Raw genomic sequence first — 14608 nt, forward strand, 5'->3', positions numbered from 1 at the left:
AAAGGGGCAGTGTCACCCACGGGCCACCCCCTGCTCTCCTCTGCCCCTGTGGCAGCCAGGGTCAGCCTTAGCGACCCACAGCCCTACCTTTGCAGGGCAATCCAAGGGCAGGGCAATTCTGCCTTGCAGGGCAAACCTCATGGGATGGGAACTGCTCATATCACCTCAGCTGAATTTACCCGAAGGTTTCAGGACTTGTTTTCCAGGATCTTGACATATAGCTCATGTTGGATGTGGGGGCCAAGTTAAAGCTTCCCATACCCTGGACTAGTAACTCAGCCAACTGAATGTGGGAAGAGGGAAGGAGAAAGTAGTCTTCCTCTCCTGATGACATCTTTTCACATGGAAACATTACTGAGGACCCAAGGCAGCAGATTTCCAAGAGGACACCCAACCCACTAGATTAGAGATGCATGCTGACACTCACACTCGTGTTTCTACATCTGTTTGGATATGTCATAAAAAATCAACCAAATACCACAAGAAGAACAAAAGCAGTTCCCACTTAAGGATAATATACAGGCTTGTAATTAAGTTAGACTACCAATAAATTAAAAAATTTTGTATAGTTCTCTTGGAAAGCTTATTTATTCAAGTGAATTTGTGCTGGGATTACCCAATAAAATTTTCTCCAATCTGGAGTACATCACGGTTTCTATGGGTATGTGCCAGTCCTTCCTATTGGAGATGCTTGAGGTGTCTATATAGCCAAATTAGATGGAAATCAAGAGTCTCGATGCATTTTTACCAAATAGATAATGTCTTCCCACCCAAATAAAAACATGTTTCTGCAGCAGTGACCTCCTGAGTCATTTGGCGGAATATTCTTCATTTATGCAGCTGCGTCCTTCCCCAAATGCCTCTTAATCATGCAAAAAAATTCAGTGTCTGCTTTGCATTAAAAAACTACATCCATGGCAGGTCTTAAACTGCTGTACCTTTTGTGCGTTGCTCTTCTCTGTTGCAGTGATTGCAGCACTTTTTCCAGTTTTGCTAGTGAAATCAGGAGGTCAAACTTTGTATCAGTGTTGGCTGGGACTTGTTTTCATCCAACTATTTACTTTTCAATATGCATGTTTCTCAGATATAAAGATACATGCTTTTCCAGCATCACTGAGAATCTAACATGGATTGCAACACAATTTGCAACAAGATCTCCATTTACTGCTTTTTGTTGTTGCTGCAGACCATCTTAAATTATTGTGAGGTTATTCAGAATGTTGCGACTTTTCAAAGTAGATTATCTCTTAAAACATTGCAGCAATTTTGTTCCACGCTTCTTGTTTTCCATTTGATAATTCAAGGACTTGGATTGAATGAATTAATTATGAGTCATGTACATTGTGAACTATTCCATGTATTGGGACCACAGCTGTTTACTGCCATTAATTATTGAGATCATTTTGGGATGAACTTTGTTATAACCTTGAAATGAGCAAGCTGATGGAGAATATGAACTAATGTCAAGTTTTTCCATAGCTCTGGAATATCTTTCTCTAGGAAAAGCTGCAGAAGTATTTTAAAAACCACTTTAAGTTCAAAATTATCTGAAGAATAAACCAGAAAATATTTTCCATCTATGGCAAGAGCTAAACTGGGTTCATCTGTATTTCAAAAACTAGAATTCCAAATTGTTTCTTGTCCTGTTTATCAGAAAAGAGAGATGGTCTGAATAGCCTATTGTTAGTAACAAGCTTTGCTTCATCAAGTCAATAAATGGTTGAGTTGTTATATCATGTAGTTTCAGTTCATGAATCGTGCATCTGTTCAAGTCTCAACAGACTGAGAGTGCCTGTTTACAGGCTGCAAACTTTTCCTAGCTCGCATTTTCACTTTTTAGAAAAGAAATTAAAGGTAGCACCAATTGCTAAAGAAGAGAAATCCACATGAGAGTTAGGCTGATTAGGGATATTTAGAAGTTGAGTTTGTCTCAAACCTGTGAATAACAACAAACCCTGATAGCAAAACTTCCCAAACTCACTGTTTTCTTTAATATAATAACTACCAAAGCTAAGTCTTACCAGTGTATTAATTTGAATGGCACAACCAAGCAGATTTCAGGGGATTATCAGCACCTTTGATCTCTTGATCCACATATGCAAACCTCTTTGATGTCAGGTGGAAACCCAGCATGAATAAAAGACAGCCTATTTTCTGAGCAACAGAGGTTGATGTGGAAAAGGTCAGGCAGCGAAAATGGATACATACATAAGCCAGAATCATACTAAAAAAAAAAATCCCATCTTTCTCTAACTGGCTAAATGAACTTTTCTGAGGCTATTTGCTTTGCTTTGTTATGCTTTGCTGAAAGTGAAATACAATGCATAGAGAATTGTGGGTGCAGCATTTCACTTCCTGGCTTTGACATTTCTGGTGGGTTATTACTGCTAAATATTTGTGAGCGTTCGTGACCTTCAGAGCTCAAAGAGCTGCCACCGGGAGGTAGATACACACAGAGCCACAATTAGTGCAGCATTTCAAGTACCTGTGGAAGCTCTGTTAGCTGGAACTTTAATTTCAACCTCTGTCCCTGGGCCGGTGACAGTCCCTTCTCAGGAAGAGGGTGTGGTGCCTGATTGTCCTGAGCAGCAACTGGTCAGGACTGTGGGTTTTGTGAGAAGGTGGAATAGGCTCCTGGACATCTGCCACTGGCGTGGTTTTGATAGTACTGGAGTGGCCCATAGTAGGGTAATACCCCAATGCAAACAGGGAAAAAATTGTGAAGAGGGAACAGCACCACTAGAGTAGATACCTAAAGAAATAATGACCTTCATTTTACTGTGTCTCTCTTCTTGCCCTAAACAAAGGAACATTTTCCATGGCTTATGGTTTAGGCACAATAATTTTCAAGTGTCTTCATGTAAAGAAAAAATTCTGCCAACTGATGTGAACATATTTATTCACAACATGTAAGCAAAAAATTCTGCCAACTGATGTGAACATATTTATTCACAACATTAAGAGCTGTTTGTTATGGATATGCTATTTTTAATCACATTTCAGAATATGTCTGTTATGGATGTGCTATTTTTAATCACATTTCTGGTCACATTCTTCTAGAAGCTGTTATCTTAATTCTGAAAGGGAAAAAAAATTATCAGTCCCAAGGTGGTCAGATGACAGATACAAACTAGCCATTCTTTCCCTCCTTCAGCTGCTTATAACACTCACTGGGTCTGCAGAGTTACAACTTCCTTTGGTCCTTCCCAGCCACAGTGCTGAGATACTGACATACGAGGTTTGGTCCTCATCATTACAGTTCCTGTATTGCTTCGCTATAATTAGAACGTTTCTCATTTACAGAGAGTACTGCCATGCTGTCTAGTGTCTAAAAACATCCCAGTAATGATTTCAGACTCGTGAGGACATTTTGCAGTGTAGCAGAAGGAATGCTTGGTAAGATTGCTGTGATCCAAGGTGCTCCATTTAGGGTCTTTTAGTTTTAAAAGGGGTAACCTTCAAAAGCGGTTCCTTTTTTTATTTTTTATTTTTTAAATAGTAATAACTCAAAGTTTCAGAATATTCCTTTGGTCATGAAATGTCATATATACTGGTACTATGTATACATACTAAGGCCTCCAGAACTATCTCTGGGAATGAATGGCAATATAAGGACAGTCTTTTCTTTATTTAGCATTTCTGGAAAAGTGGATGCCGGAACCTGGATTTGTATTCACATGTGTTAGGATGAAAGATCACCAAAGCCCAGATAGACAGGGACCCCAGCATGATGACACCCAACCTGACTTTCCAGTGCCACCTCAGAGGCAGAAATCTGCAGTTCTGAGTGATACACCTTAGTTATCTTATACAGCTGAGGAGAAGAGTTAGGCACCATTCTGTGGGATGTACAACAGCCAGGGTGCCAAGCGAAGCTGTGCAGAGAAAATACTGAAGCAAGACATGAGTCTGAAGTTCCCTGTTCCAGGGCTTCTGACAGCTGAGTGAGAGGGGTTTGTAGCTCTGAAAACCTGCAGCCACTTCAGTTGCTGCTCATGTTTGAATAACAGTGTTAAAAGAAGATGCCTACAGCAATGGAACTGTTCCTCACCTTACACATAGAGCAAATTATGGACACCATTTCACAGGGGAGTTCATCTGCATGACTTTGTAATAGCAGCAGGCACTTGAACTCCCTGCTTTGTGCTGGGCTCAGTGGTGTTGGCACGGGCTGGGTGTTGTGTAACCATCCCTAATAAACAAAGGATTCTAGGCAGCCCACCAAATAGTTAGAGAATGCCTAAACACACCGTGAAACAGAATATCTGCTGAGACACTCATCTCATCCAAGATAAGAAGGCCTCTGGGAATACACATTAGAAGTACTTTGGGTACCTAAATACCTTTACTGATGACAGCTTAGGTGCCTTTCAGGTATGCCTGCCACAGGCAGAATTTTTGTGACTCACTCCCTTGAATGCAGGCATCTAAATTCTGCTTGAGCTATGCCACAGGCACCTAAAGGCTTTTGGAATCGAATTATTTGAATTTATAAAAATATCTTGTGTCAATAATATGGCAAGGATTCAAATGGTTTCCAATTTTTCTGTGTAAATGAGTAGGAGGTGATGTTTTGGATTTTTTAGATTCCTTCACTTTCCTAACATAATTACCAGAGTAGGACTTGAATTAATCCAGCACTTCCAAAGTGCTTTTCATTGATTTGACCACAGATATATGTTAAAAAAAATAAAATTTCTGGACAGTATTTCAGGACTTCTTAAGTTGCCAACTTTTCTTTTGCAAACATGATTCTGATGCCAGATTTTTGTTGTTCCAGAATATTGTTTCAGATAACATCTAGGTAGTTTTGCATTTTATGTATGATCTTTACACCTTATTTGCCAGACAAGCATCCTCAGCTTGTATAAACTTTTTTAAATTCCCCACAGCAATGGAAATTTAGCGATAACATGAAAGGCATCTCTGAGTGTGTGTGCTGATTTCTAAAAATTGGAAAAGCTATCTTTTTTGTCTGAAGCACAGTCTTTTCATTAAGAGCTGGAACTGTAACTCAGGGCTGGCCATTTTAATGGTCCTATTGAAGACAGAGCAAAAGACAAAGGCTGATCGTCTATGCAGAGCAAGACTGTGCTGTCTGACCAGTGTTAGCACCCAGAAAAATAAATCTGTTGCCATAGCCCAGGATTTTGCCTGGTGTACAGCAGTCCAGTTTAATAAATCTTGCATCCTGTTGTGCTGTATGGGCATTTGGTTGGTGGCTGCAGTTGCAGCCAGGTGATTTATTGCTGCTACTGACACATCCTTTTGGGTGGATGTATAACACTGCTTGCACTAGAAGTTGTTCTTCTCCCAGACATGCACACCAGGAAATGTTAGCAGGACCACATCTTCCCCCAGATCAAATATCAGTGGTAAGTTGTCCTACGTTTGTCTCTGTGCTCTTTCACATTGCTAAGGCAGTAAGCAATGCAGCAGCAAAACATCCAGGTTTGCATGGTGGTGGCTGTCCCAGGGACAGAGGAGTCGTGGGGGTGGCAGGAGCCCACTGCTGCCATCCTCCTCCTCCAGATGGCATGCTGGCTTTCAGGGATCACAAGGTGGTGCTCTTGTACTTATGGCGAATTATTTGGTGGCCAACACTTGAGGTGCCTGAGGCTGCCTCAACCTTCTGCTACAAAGGACAAGCTGAGATAAGCAGCACTGCTGGTGGTTGCATGCCTGCTTATACCAGAAGAGATTCCTGGTGAGAACAGCATCTCCAGGGATGTGCTCCCTTGTGTAAGAAAAGGTTAAATGCTGCACACTCACAGGATTGGAATGTGTTGCGATACAGTGAGATCTCTTCTTGGTGCCTCATCAAAAGGCATTCTCTTGAGCAAATGTCATAAAATCTGGGTTGAATGCTTCCTTCAATGCTTCCAGTGGGAAAGAAGTAGACCCAGAAGATGTTTTCTACAGACTAAGGATTTAGCTATCTCTTTCCATCCTGTTTTAAAGCTGAGCTCACCACTCCTTGCCTAAACAAAATACTTCGGCCTTGTCACATACTGGTGTGATACATCCCATTTAAAACAGAATATGCATCCATACAGGCTGGACTCTATTTTCTTTCATGCATTTTTCACTTATGCATTTTCATTTCTCCAAGGAATTCTTGGCTATAAGGATGTCACATAAAAGAATTTGTGATATCTCAAAGGTCCTTTACTACTGTATATACAGACCTAGTACCAGGGCTCTAGAGATCATGGCAAGGTAATATCTCAGAGAGCAAGAGAGGGATTAAACATGGACAGTGGCTCCGGGACTGTGTTTAAAGATGATGGAACATCTCCTTTTTCTACAAATCTAGCAGATGGGTCATATTATAATGAGTTGATAGGAGGCTGTTTCAGGAGACTGGAGGATGCAGCAATCTTGTAGCTAACAAGAGCAATTGGATTACAGAGCAGGCTGCTGTGATTGCTGCTCATTGTGTGAGAACTGAACATGTCTCACTCCACATTTCTCTGAGCACCCCATCTTTGTACATCCTCCTCACTATAAGTAATAGGCTGTGTCTGACAGGTATTATTCTGTACAAGAGAAAACACATTGCTGAGAGCTCTGAACTGTACTCTAATGAGGGCTTCAGTTTCAAGCTACATACTGGAATATAGAAACCCCATGCTTGTTACTTCTGGTTCTCTTTGAAAATTTTCTCTCCTTTTCATGTTGAGTGATCCTCTTAGTGCTCTGTATTTTATAACAAATTCTGTGTGCCCAACTTTTAGACATTTCTTGAGTATTTTGGTATCATTTTGTTGAAGTGAGGCACATGTTGAAATGCTGTTGTCACCACCACATTCATATGCATGGAAAATAGAAATAGTACTGACTTGTACAAGTTTGGTACAAGGTCTTCTACAGTTAAAATTTTCTGCAGAAGCCATTACTGACATCTTTGTTGCAAAGAAATACAGAGAGAGTTTGAGCTTGTTGCAGCATTCTGGAAAATAGAAAGGGATATATTAAGAACAAGGCAGCTTTTCTCTCTCTCACCCAATAGAATTTCTTATTCTTATTCTTATGACCACCACAGTCTGATTTTAACACCAATGTCACAGCATTTGCCATCTTCTTTTGAAATGTTCTCTCTAGCTAAAGGAAAAATTGCTTGTATTTTCTGTGATCTTATGTGAGGACACTGGAAAGAGCTGTGAACAATATGTTCCCTACTTGCTAGGAGAGACAATGTTAATGACAAGGTCAATTCTATTTTACAATCTATTGGATTCCATAAATGCTACTATACTGACTAAAGCAGCCTGCAGTAATAATATTGAAAATAGAGTTGAAACAAAATTTGAGTGCATATTGGAAATGAAGGGGTTCAATGTGATTGAAAAGTTCAAATAATGTATCAGGAGTTTTAATGCATCCTGCACACTTCAGGATAGGGTTATAATTAACAAAAAAAAAAAAAAAAAAGCTACAGCATTAAGCATATAAACATGCACAAAAATACTCAAATGACCTGAGTGTACCTTCAGCAAACTTGCAGATGGTACCAAGCTGAGCACTGCAGTTGAGACACATGAGGGATGGGATGCTATCCAGAGGGACCTGGAAAAGCTGGAGAAGTGGCCTGTGGGAACCTCGTGAGGCTCAATAAGACCAAGTGCAAGGTGCTGCATGTGGGTTGGGGCAAGCCCTGGTACCAGCACAGGCTGGGGGATGAACAGATGCAGAGCAGCCCTGCCAAGAAGGACTTGGGGGTGCTGGGGAGTGAGGGGCTGGATGTGAGCCAGTAAAGTGTGTGATTGCATCCCAGAATGCCAATTGTGTCCCAGGCTGCACCAAAAGAAGCGTGGCCAGCAGAGTGAGGGAGGAGATTCTGCCCCTCTACTCCACTTTTCTGTGCTGCATCCAGCTCCAGGGGCCCCAGCTCAGGAAGGATTTCCCTGCTGGAGCAAGTCCAGAGGAGGCCACCAAGATAATTAGGGAAGTGGAGCACCTTTTCTATGGGGAAAGGCTGAGAGAATTGGGATTGTTCAGCCTGGAAAAGAGAAGTCTTTGGAATTACTTAATTGTGGTCTTCCAGCATCTGAAGGGAGCTTACAAGAAAGATGGAGAGAAATTTCTTACAGGATGATGCGGAATGGCTTCAAACTGAAAGAGAGTAGGTTTAGATTAGATGGTAGGAAGAGATTCTTCATTATGAGGGTGGTGAGCCACTGGAACAGGTTGCCCAGAGAAGTTGTGGGCGGAGTGTTCAAGGCCGTATTAGATGGGGCTTTGAGCAACCTGGTCTAGTGACTCTGTATATGGCTGGCAGGATGGAACTACATGATCTTTAAGGCCCTTTCCAACACAAACCATTCTATGATTCTATGATTCTATGACCTTGACTGTCCCTGAATATGTAATACCAACAAAACCTACCTCATATACTTTCTTCTCTATGTACTTTCTTCTGTTTCTCTTCTTGAATGCAAATCCTTCGGATTCCTGGAAATATTCAAGGCCAGGTTAGATCAAGCTCTGAGCAACCTGATCTAGTTGAAGATGTCCCTGCTCATTGCAGGGTAGTTGGACTAGATGACTTTTAAAGGTCCCTTCCAACCTGAACTATTCTATGTTTCTAAGATAAAATAGCTCAGTTTTGCCACTTTTACAGAGGCATGAAGCCTCCATAATTCTAGTTGTGGTCTCTGGTTAGCCCTACACGTTAAATACTGAAAATTGTCTCCTAAATGACTAACAGAAAACTCCACAATACACTAGTTGGAGGTGAGTAAAAAAGCCAGGATTCAACTCTTGTCATTCAGTTCAACATGATCTTGAGACCCTTGAGAGCCTTGAGAGCCTTGAGAGGTCATTCCACGTTCCCTTCAGCAAGGAAAAGGGCAAAGTCCTGTGTGTGTGGCAGAATTACCCCTGCACCAGAAAGGAGTGGAAACTGACTGAGTCAAGCTGGCTCCACTGAAAAGAACTTAAGGACCCAGGTGCCAGGTTAAATATGATCCAGCCTGAGCTTCCATCCCAGAGGAAGAATACTGCTTCCTCAGCTCCATTGCTGGGACCAAAGCCAGCATCCCCTCTGCTTGGTACTGACCGATCTGGAACAGTCCTCAGCTTTGGGCCTAAATTAGATGAAGGAGATGCTGGGGTGTCTGGGGTGAAAAGGACACCAGGAGGTAATGAAATAGCAGCCCACTGCTATGCTGATGGGTATTACAGATACTACAGAATCAAGGATTTCTTGGAAGTGGATGATGCAGTTGCAGAAGAGGCAATGGCCACAGACTATTCTGAGAGGTTCAGGACAGAGTTTGGGAAACAGTTTGAAAGCCTAATGAGAGTGGTGGTGGAATCTTTATCCTTGGAACTGGTCCTGAAAGCTCAATTAGGAAAAGCATGGCTGAACTGCCAAGTGCTGGCAATAGAGCTACAGGGTGAACCCCAGAGGTCCCATGCAAGTACCGTTTCCCTGAGCTTATGATATGTTCCTGAGAATGTCCTCTGAACAAAAAAAATTAGGATTATTATTCCTGCTGGAGTCATGTAGGGTGTTGGGACAGTACGTTTTCCATGCACGTTGCAAGCACACACAAGCCTGAAATGTTCCATTGCCAAGATGCATCCACTTGCCAAATGGAGAAAAGCATGCCACAATTTTGTGCCAAAAGCAGAAAGCCATACAATCTTGGCAAGCATAATGCATGAACCTATGGCTGGAATGCTCCTAAGGCATCCACTTTCCCTTCTATTGCTTGGATCAAAGGCAGAAGTAGTTCAGCTCTGCCCAGAGCATGGCAAGGACACGCGTTTCTCACAATATGCACACTGGTGGTGAAACTAAGCCTGATCTGGCACAATCAGTGTTTTTGTTATACTCATAGAACAAGGAGATCTTAATGTTACAGACAGATTCGAGAATTCTGAATTCTGTTTGATTCTGACAGCATTAGAAGTTCAGCTCTAAGAACAAAGATACATGACTGGGGGCTTTGCTTCTCAGGGAGCACACAGGCTGCAGCCCAGGACTCAGAGATGAAACTCCAAACCACAGATCTACTCTTGCTCTGTAAGTTCAAGAAACCTGAGCACCAAGCCAAAAATCTATCCCTGGGAAAGTTTAGGTGGGAGTTTGAAGGGTGAGAGCTGTTCTGTTGTGCCGGAACTGGTGTGGAAGCATGACAGGAAACTTGCTGTGAATCATTTGCTTTAAGACAGAGATGATCAAGGAGGAGATGAATGGAAACACAACTTCATAAACAAAATTGGTTCAAGTGATTTTTTTAAATACAATTCATTTCCAGAATGCATATGCTGGATAAATCAGCTGGTGCTCTAAGAATCAGGAACATTACATTAAATGGGATAATGAATAATAGTATATAATAGCATATAAATAATAATGGTATGAGCCCTCCAGAGGTGCTGAAATATGTACCCCCCACAGGTTGGGGCCCTGTTTTGGTAGATCTCATGCCAGTCACATTCTCTCACTTCTGCTTTCAATATAACCATTGTGATTAGACTGGGAAGAAATAGTCTCTCTCTCTCTTCTACCACTTCCATTTCTGGGAGCTTTACCCCATGCAAAAGTTATCTGAGAATGAAATGGCTGTCCTTCTTGTTCATAGTTGCACATGATGACCTCTTAGACGTTGTATGAATTCTTACTGCTATAGCCACCAGTGTCAAAAAAGCCAGAATGTAGATAGCTGCTTTAGTGAATCGGAAAGGCACAACCATCAAAAACAGTGCAGGAAATAAACACAAGAGTGTTGCTGCCTGCAGTTTTATAATTACAGAAAGATCTTATCACCAGCAATGGAGCGTTGGTCACAACTGGAGGGGAGTTGTTTCAATTTTGTATTTCTTTGCAGGGTTTGTTGAGAGTTTTCAATACTTCAGTATTCCTTTCTAAAACTATTGCCAGTGCTTTGCAAGATTGGTCAAAGCTGATGGTGCCAGCCAACATTTCTGTATGGGCAGTGTGGAAGGCCTCTAGACATGTCTGTGCAGTACCTTGTGAAGCTGGTGCTCAGAAACAGGATAGTGCTGTAGCCAGCTGACATTGTGGGGGTGGAGGAACAGGGACATTTAGAAGGTAGAGTTTTCTGCTTGCATTTAGAAGGCAACACTGGTCTTTGATGGGCACAGTTACCCCAGAGAGGGACAGTGACCTGCACATAGGTGGTTTCCCTCCCCTGGGAGTTTGTATCCCTTATTCTGAAACTGTGCCCAGGGAAACCTCTGAATAGTATTTTTCTAACATTCCCTTGAGAAAAAGAGATATACATCATTTGGTAGGATTTTATTTTTATACTCTACATATTGATTTGTTCCTGCTTACCTCTTGCATATCTGCTCCTTTGGGCCCACAAACTATAATACATCTTCACCTCCAGCTCCCCATGAGATATTCGAGTCACGTTCGGTCCCTCCATCACCTCCACAGTTCCTTCCCTCCCACTATAACCTCTGGAGTGCAGCCAGTTAGAGTTCACACTCTATAATTGACTGGAGGCAGCTTCAGTGAAAGGGGTTAGATAATAATTGGTTTATTTCTGAGAAATGGAAACTGAAAAATGTATGGGTAACAGAGCAGAAGTGTGTTCTGACAAGTACATTTCATTAGACTAATTAATACATCTTATAAGCATTCAAACACTTTCTGACCAAAATGCCCTTAACTTCTATGTCAGGACAATAAACCTCAGCAGTCTGAGTTATCTGAGTTTTATAGAAATTGAATTCCAACTGTGCAGTGTTTGCCAATGCAGTGATAATGCCCAAAGCTTCCTCTTGTTAAGTCTCTCTGCTTTGTCATTGAGTGAGCTGCATCGGGGACTTCCAGGCCTTCTTGTGTGACCTAATCAGTGTCCAGCCTGATGATGGCAGGAGCCAGCATTCCTGTGACATGAGGCGATGTTGTCACCAAGTGGAAATCTCAGACTGAATTGCTATGAATCAAAGTATTTTATGTCACTGCAGCAAATTCAGAAGAAAACTTTTTTTGTATTTTGGGCATGTCAGAACATTTAATTCCAATATAATTTAGTAAGAAACTTAATGCAGACATCTTCCCTGAGAATATTTTTTTAAAAATAAAGATTGGTGTCTTTTGACATGAATAATGATAATTTCAGGTCCTGTAATTCTGACTTGCAATGAGAACAAACAGTATCATGTCAAAATATCCCACTGAATAATTTTTTTTTTTCATTCTCAGCTGTACTTTTGGGAACTTGGGTAGGATGACAAGTTTCTATGCTAATTTTTTGTAATATCTGTTCACCCTGAGACTATGGGTGTAAATTTACAACAGACCTTTCTATCCCAAAGTAAAACTGGCACGTAGCCTTTTGATTCAGTTACCAGATGGTGTATGGTATTTATGAGAACAGTTGTTAAATGCTTTATAGTGTGACTCACCACACTGATAGCTGCATATTAATGAAAAGTGGACAGTGCTATCGCAGTCACAAGTGCTCTGTTGTTGATGGGAGCTGGTTGAGCTGATTCATAGAAACAGTTTCTCTCAGAAGTTCAGTCTAGAATATTTGGATTCATCCTCAAAGTGCTGGTTTTATGAAGCTGAAAACTGCTAACTTTTAAACCAGACCTTTGACCTTACTTTCTGAGAGGGAAATGCAGTTCAGCAGTTAATTTTCTTTTTTAAATTAATTTCTGACCTGGGTGATACTTCTAGCTACTAACTAAAATTATCTAGGGAAAAATGAAACATATTTGTTATGCTGATATCATTATATGGCATATTAGCTGTTAATCAGACCAGCTGGAAGGCGTTCTTTTCTTTTCTTGGTGTAAGTTACGAAGAATTTTAGAAAGGAATTTGTTTTTCCCCATTTTCACACTCTTAAGAAATCATTCTAGGGCAACATGATAGGATTGAATTCGATTCAGGTATTATTTAAAAATCCTTGCTATGAGATTTTTGATAAAACATTGCTTATCAGTTATTTCAAGAGCTGAAAAAAATACTGACAGCATGCCACGCATTTCATGAAATTAAAAGGACCATAAAACAGGCCTAAACCACAAGACCATGAAAACTATTGCAAAGACAAGTAGATATCATTGTTAAACACTTATTTAGTTGTCTTTATCTTGTTGGTTTTTACGTTGCTTTTGTTTGCTTTTGAGTAGTAAATCAGCCTTAATGGAAACACTGCAGCTGAAGTGCCATCTGTAGCCTTGCTGTAGCTTGTGTGAGTAAAAATAAGCCCAAATATACCTGAACTAAAATTACAGACCTTGTTCTTTCTGGTTGCTGCATTGCAGACAGAGCCTATAGGGAACAACTCCTGGTGGAGAGAGTTATACACAAGGTGCATGATTTAACTTTTTTTCCAGGATTTGTAAGGAGTCAAAATTCCTTGAAGTACTCAAAATACACCAGATGGAGGGCAGCCCTGAATTGTCCTCTGATTCTTCATCATCTATGCAGAATTTCACTAATCTAAAGTTACAGTCTGGATTTAAGAGCATCCAAAAACAGAGAGCGGTTGGAAAACAGCAGTCTGGTGCAAACTCTGCAATGCCAGAGGCTCACAACAAATCCAGGAGAATTTTACCATTCCCCTGCTGCTCCCGTGAATAATCAAACCTTACTTAAACTCCCTGGAGATTATTTTTTTTTTCTCCTTCAGCTCCCACTAAGTCTTAGTAAGCATAATGAGATTCCAGTGGGATCCTTAGCAGAGTAAAGTACAATTTGTGCCAAAGGCAACCACGCAGCGTCTGGTGGCAAAGGTTGGAGAGACTTGTTGTACTCACACCGTGTTGCAACAGATTTCTCTTTACTCAGATGCCTGTTTGCACTTTGGCTTGGGGTAATGCAGAGGAGATACAGAGACAGAGACAGGTACCACTGTGACCTTCTCAGTGACCACTGACCCAGCAGCCACCTGTGAGTGGTATTCCAGGCAGGGCTGAAGCTCCTCTTGGGTTCTGCATTTTGGCTGCAGAAAACCCCACCTTTCTGGCAATGGTGCGGGTTGGATTCCCAGGTACCACTGAAGGTCTTACCCAGAGACTGCAATCACACAGCTGTTTGCCCACACATGTACCTGCCTGTCCAGGGGGCTTCATGCAAGTCAATGAATTCACCCAGGACAGTGAATTTTGTATTTGTGTGTTTGACAAAAGTGATGTGAAGGTTTGCAGCATAAAATGCTGTGATCCAAACAAATGTGGCAAATAAGAGGGCACAAGTATGAAGTTTAGAACTGGCCATCTCAAATGCAAGTTTGCCTGAAACTCTCCTTAGTATGTGTTTAATTTCATCCAGCTATTGCTCTTCTTTAAAGAAGAATCAAACTTTCCTCCACTGTCTTTTAAAAACAAACAAAGTCTTCAAACTCTACAGAAAAGAGCAGCAAAAAACTAGGGGGTCTGAAGGAACTGATTCCTGAGGAAAATATACATAGACCTTGGTGAAGTGGTGTCTCAGAGGTAGTGTAATAAACCAATGAATATTTGCAAGCTGTAAATACCAAGAATAGAAATTTGATAGGACACAGTCAGACATAATCAGGACTAAAAGCAGAGATAAAAATGCATGCTGGGAGTAAAGGAAAAGGACAGTTCAGTGAGATGCAATATAGCTGGGAATTAATAGATGGCA

At 41.2% G+C, this 14608-nt stretch overlaps 1 protein-coding gene and 1 long non-coding RNA gene across 6 annotated transcripts in view; one reads left to right on the forward strand and one right to left on the reverse strand.

The window, feature by feature from the left end:
* Positions 1-115: 115 nt before the first annotated feature.
* Positions 116-8321, reverse strand: LOC135294147 (uncharacterized). 3 transcript variants are annotated; one of them, XR_010356301.1, is made up of 4 exons: positions 7491-8321; positions 3678-5635; positions 3172-3275; positions 116-3077 (listed from the first exon to the last, which is right to left on the reverse strand). It is a non-coding gene; the product is annotated as an uncharacterized LOC135294147 (long non-coding RNA). The 3 variants fall into 3 exon arrangements; XR_010356300.1 differs by having other exon boundaries at positions 116-3275; XR_010356299.1 differs by having other exon boundaries at positions 3172-5635.
* Positions 8322-8382: 61 nt separating this feature from the next.
* Positions 8383-14608, forward strand: part of STARD13 (StAR related lipid transfer domain containing 13) — a 293148-nt gene continuing 286922 nt past the window's right edge. Inside the window, exon 1 of one of the 3 annotated variants that reach the window (XM_064409024.1) lies at positions 8383-8736. The gene's annotated coding sequence lies outside the window, so the exon portion shown is untranslated. Of the gene's footprint in view, positions 8737-9911; positions 10034-14608 lie in introns of those variants that run through there. The other 2 variants (XM_064409026.1, XM_064409025.1) reach the window with 2 other exon arrangements.

The sequence above is a fragment of the Passer domesticus genome, chromosome 2, assembly GCF_036417665.1.
Source record: "Passer domesticus isolate bPasDom1 chromosome 2, bPasDom1.hap1, whole genome shotgun sequence".
NCBI classification, from domain to species: Eukaryota; Metazoa; Chordata; class Aves; order Passeriformes; family Passeridae; genus Passer; species Passer domesticus.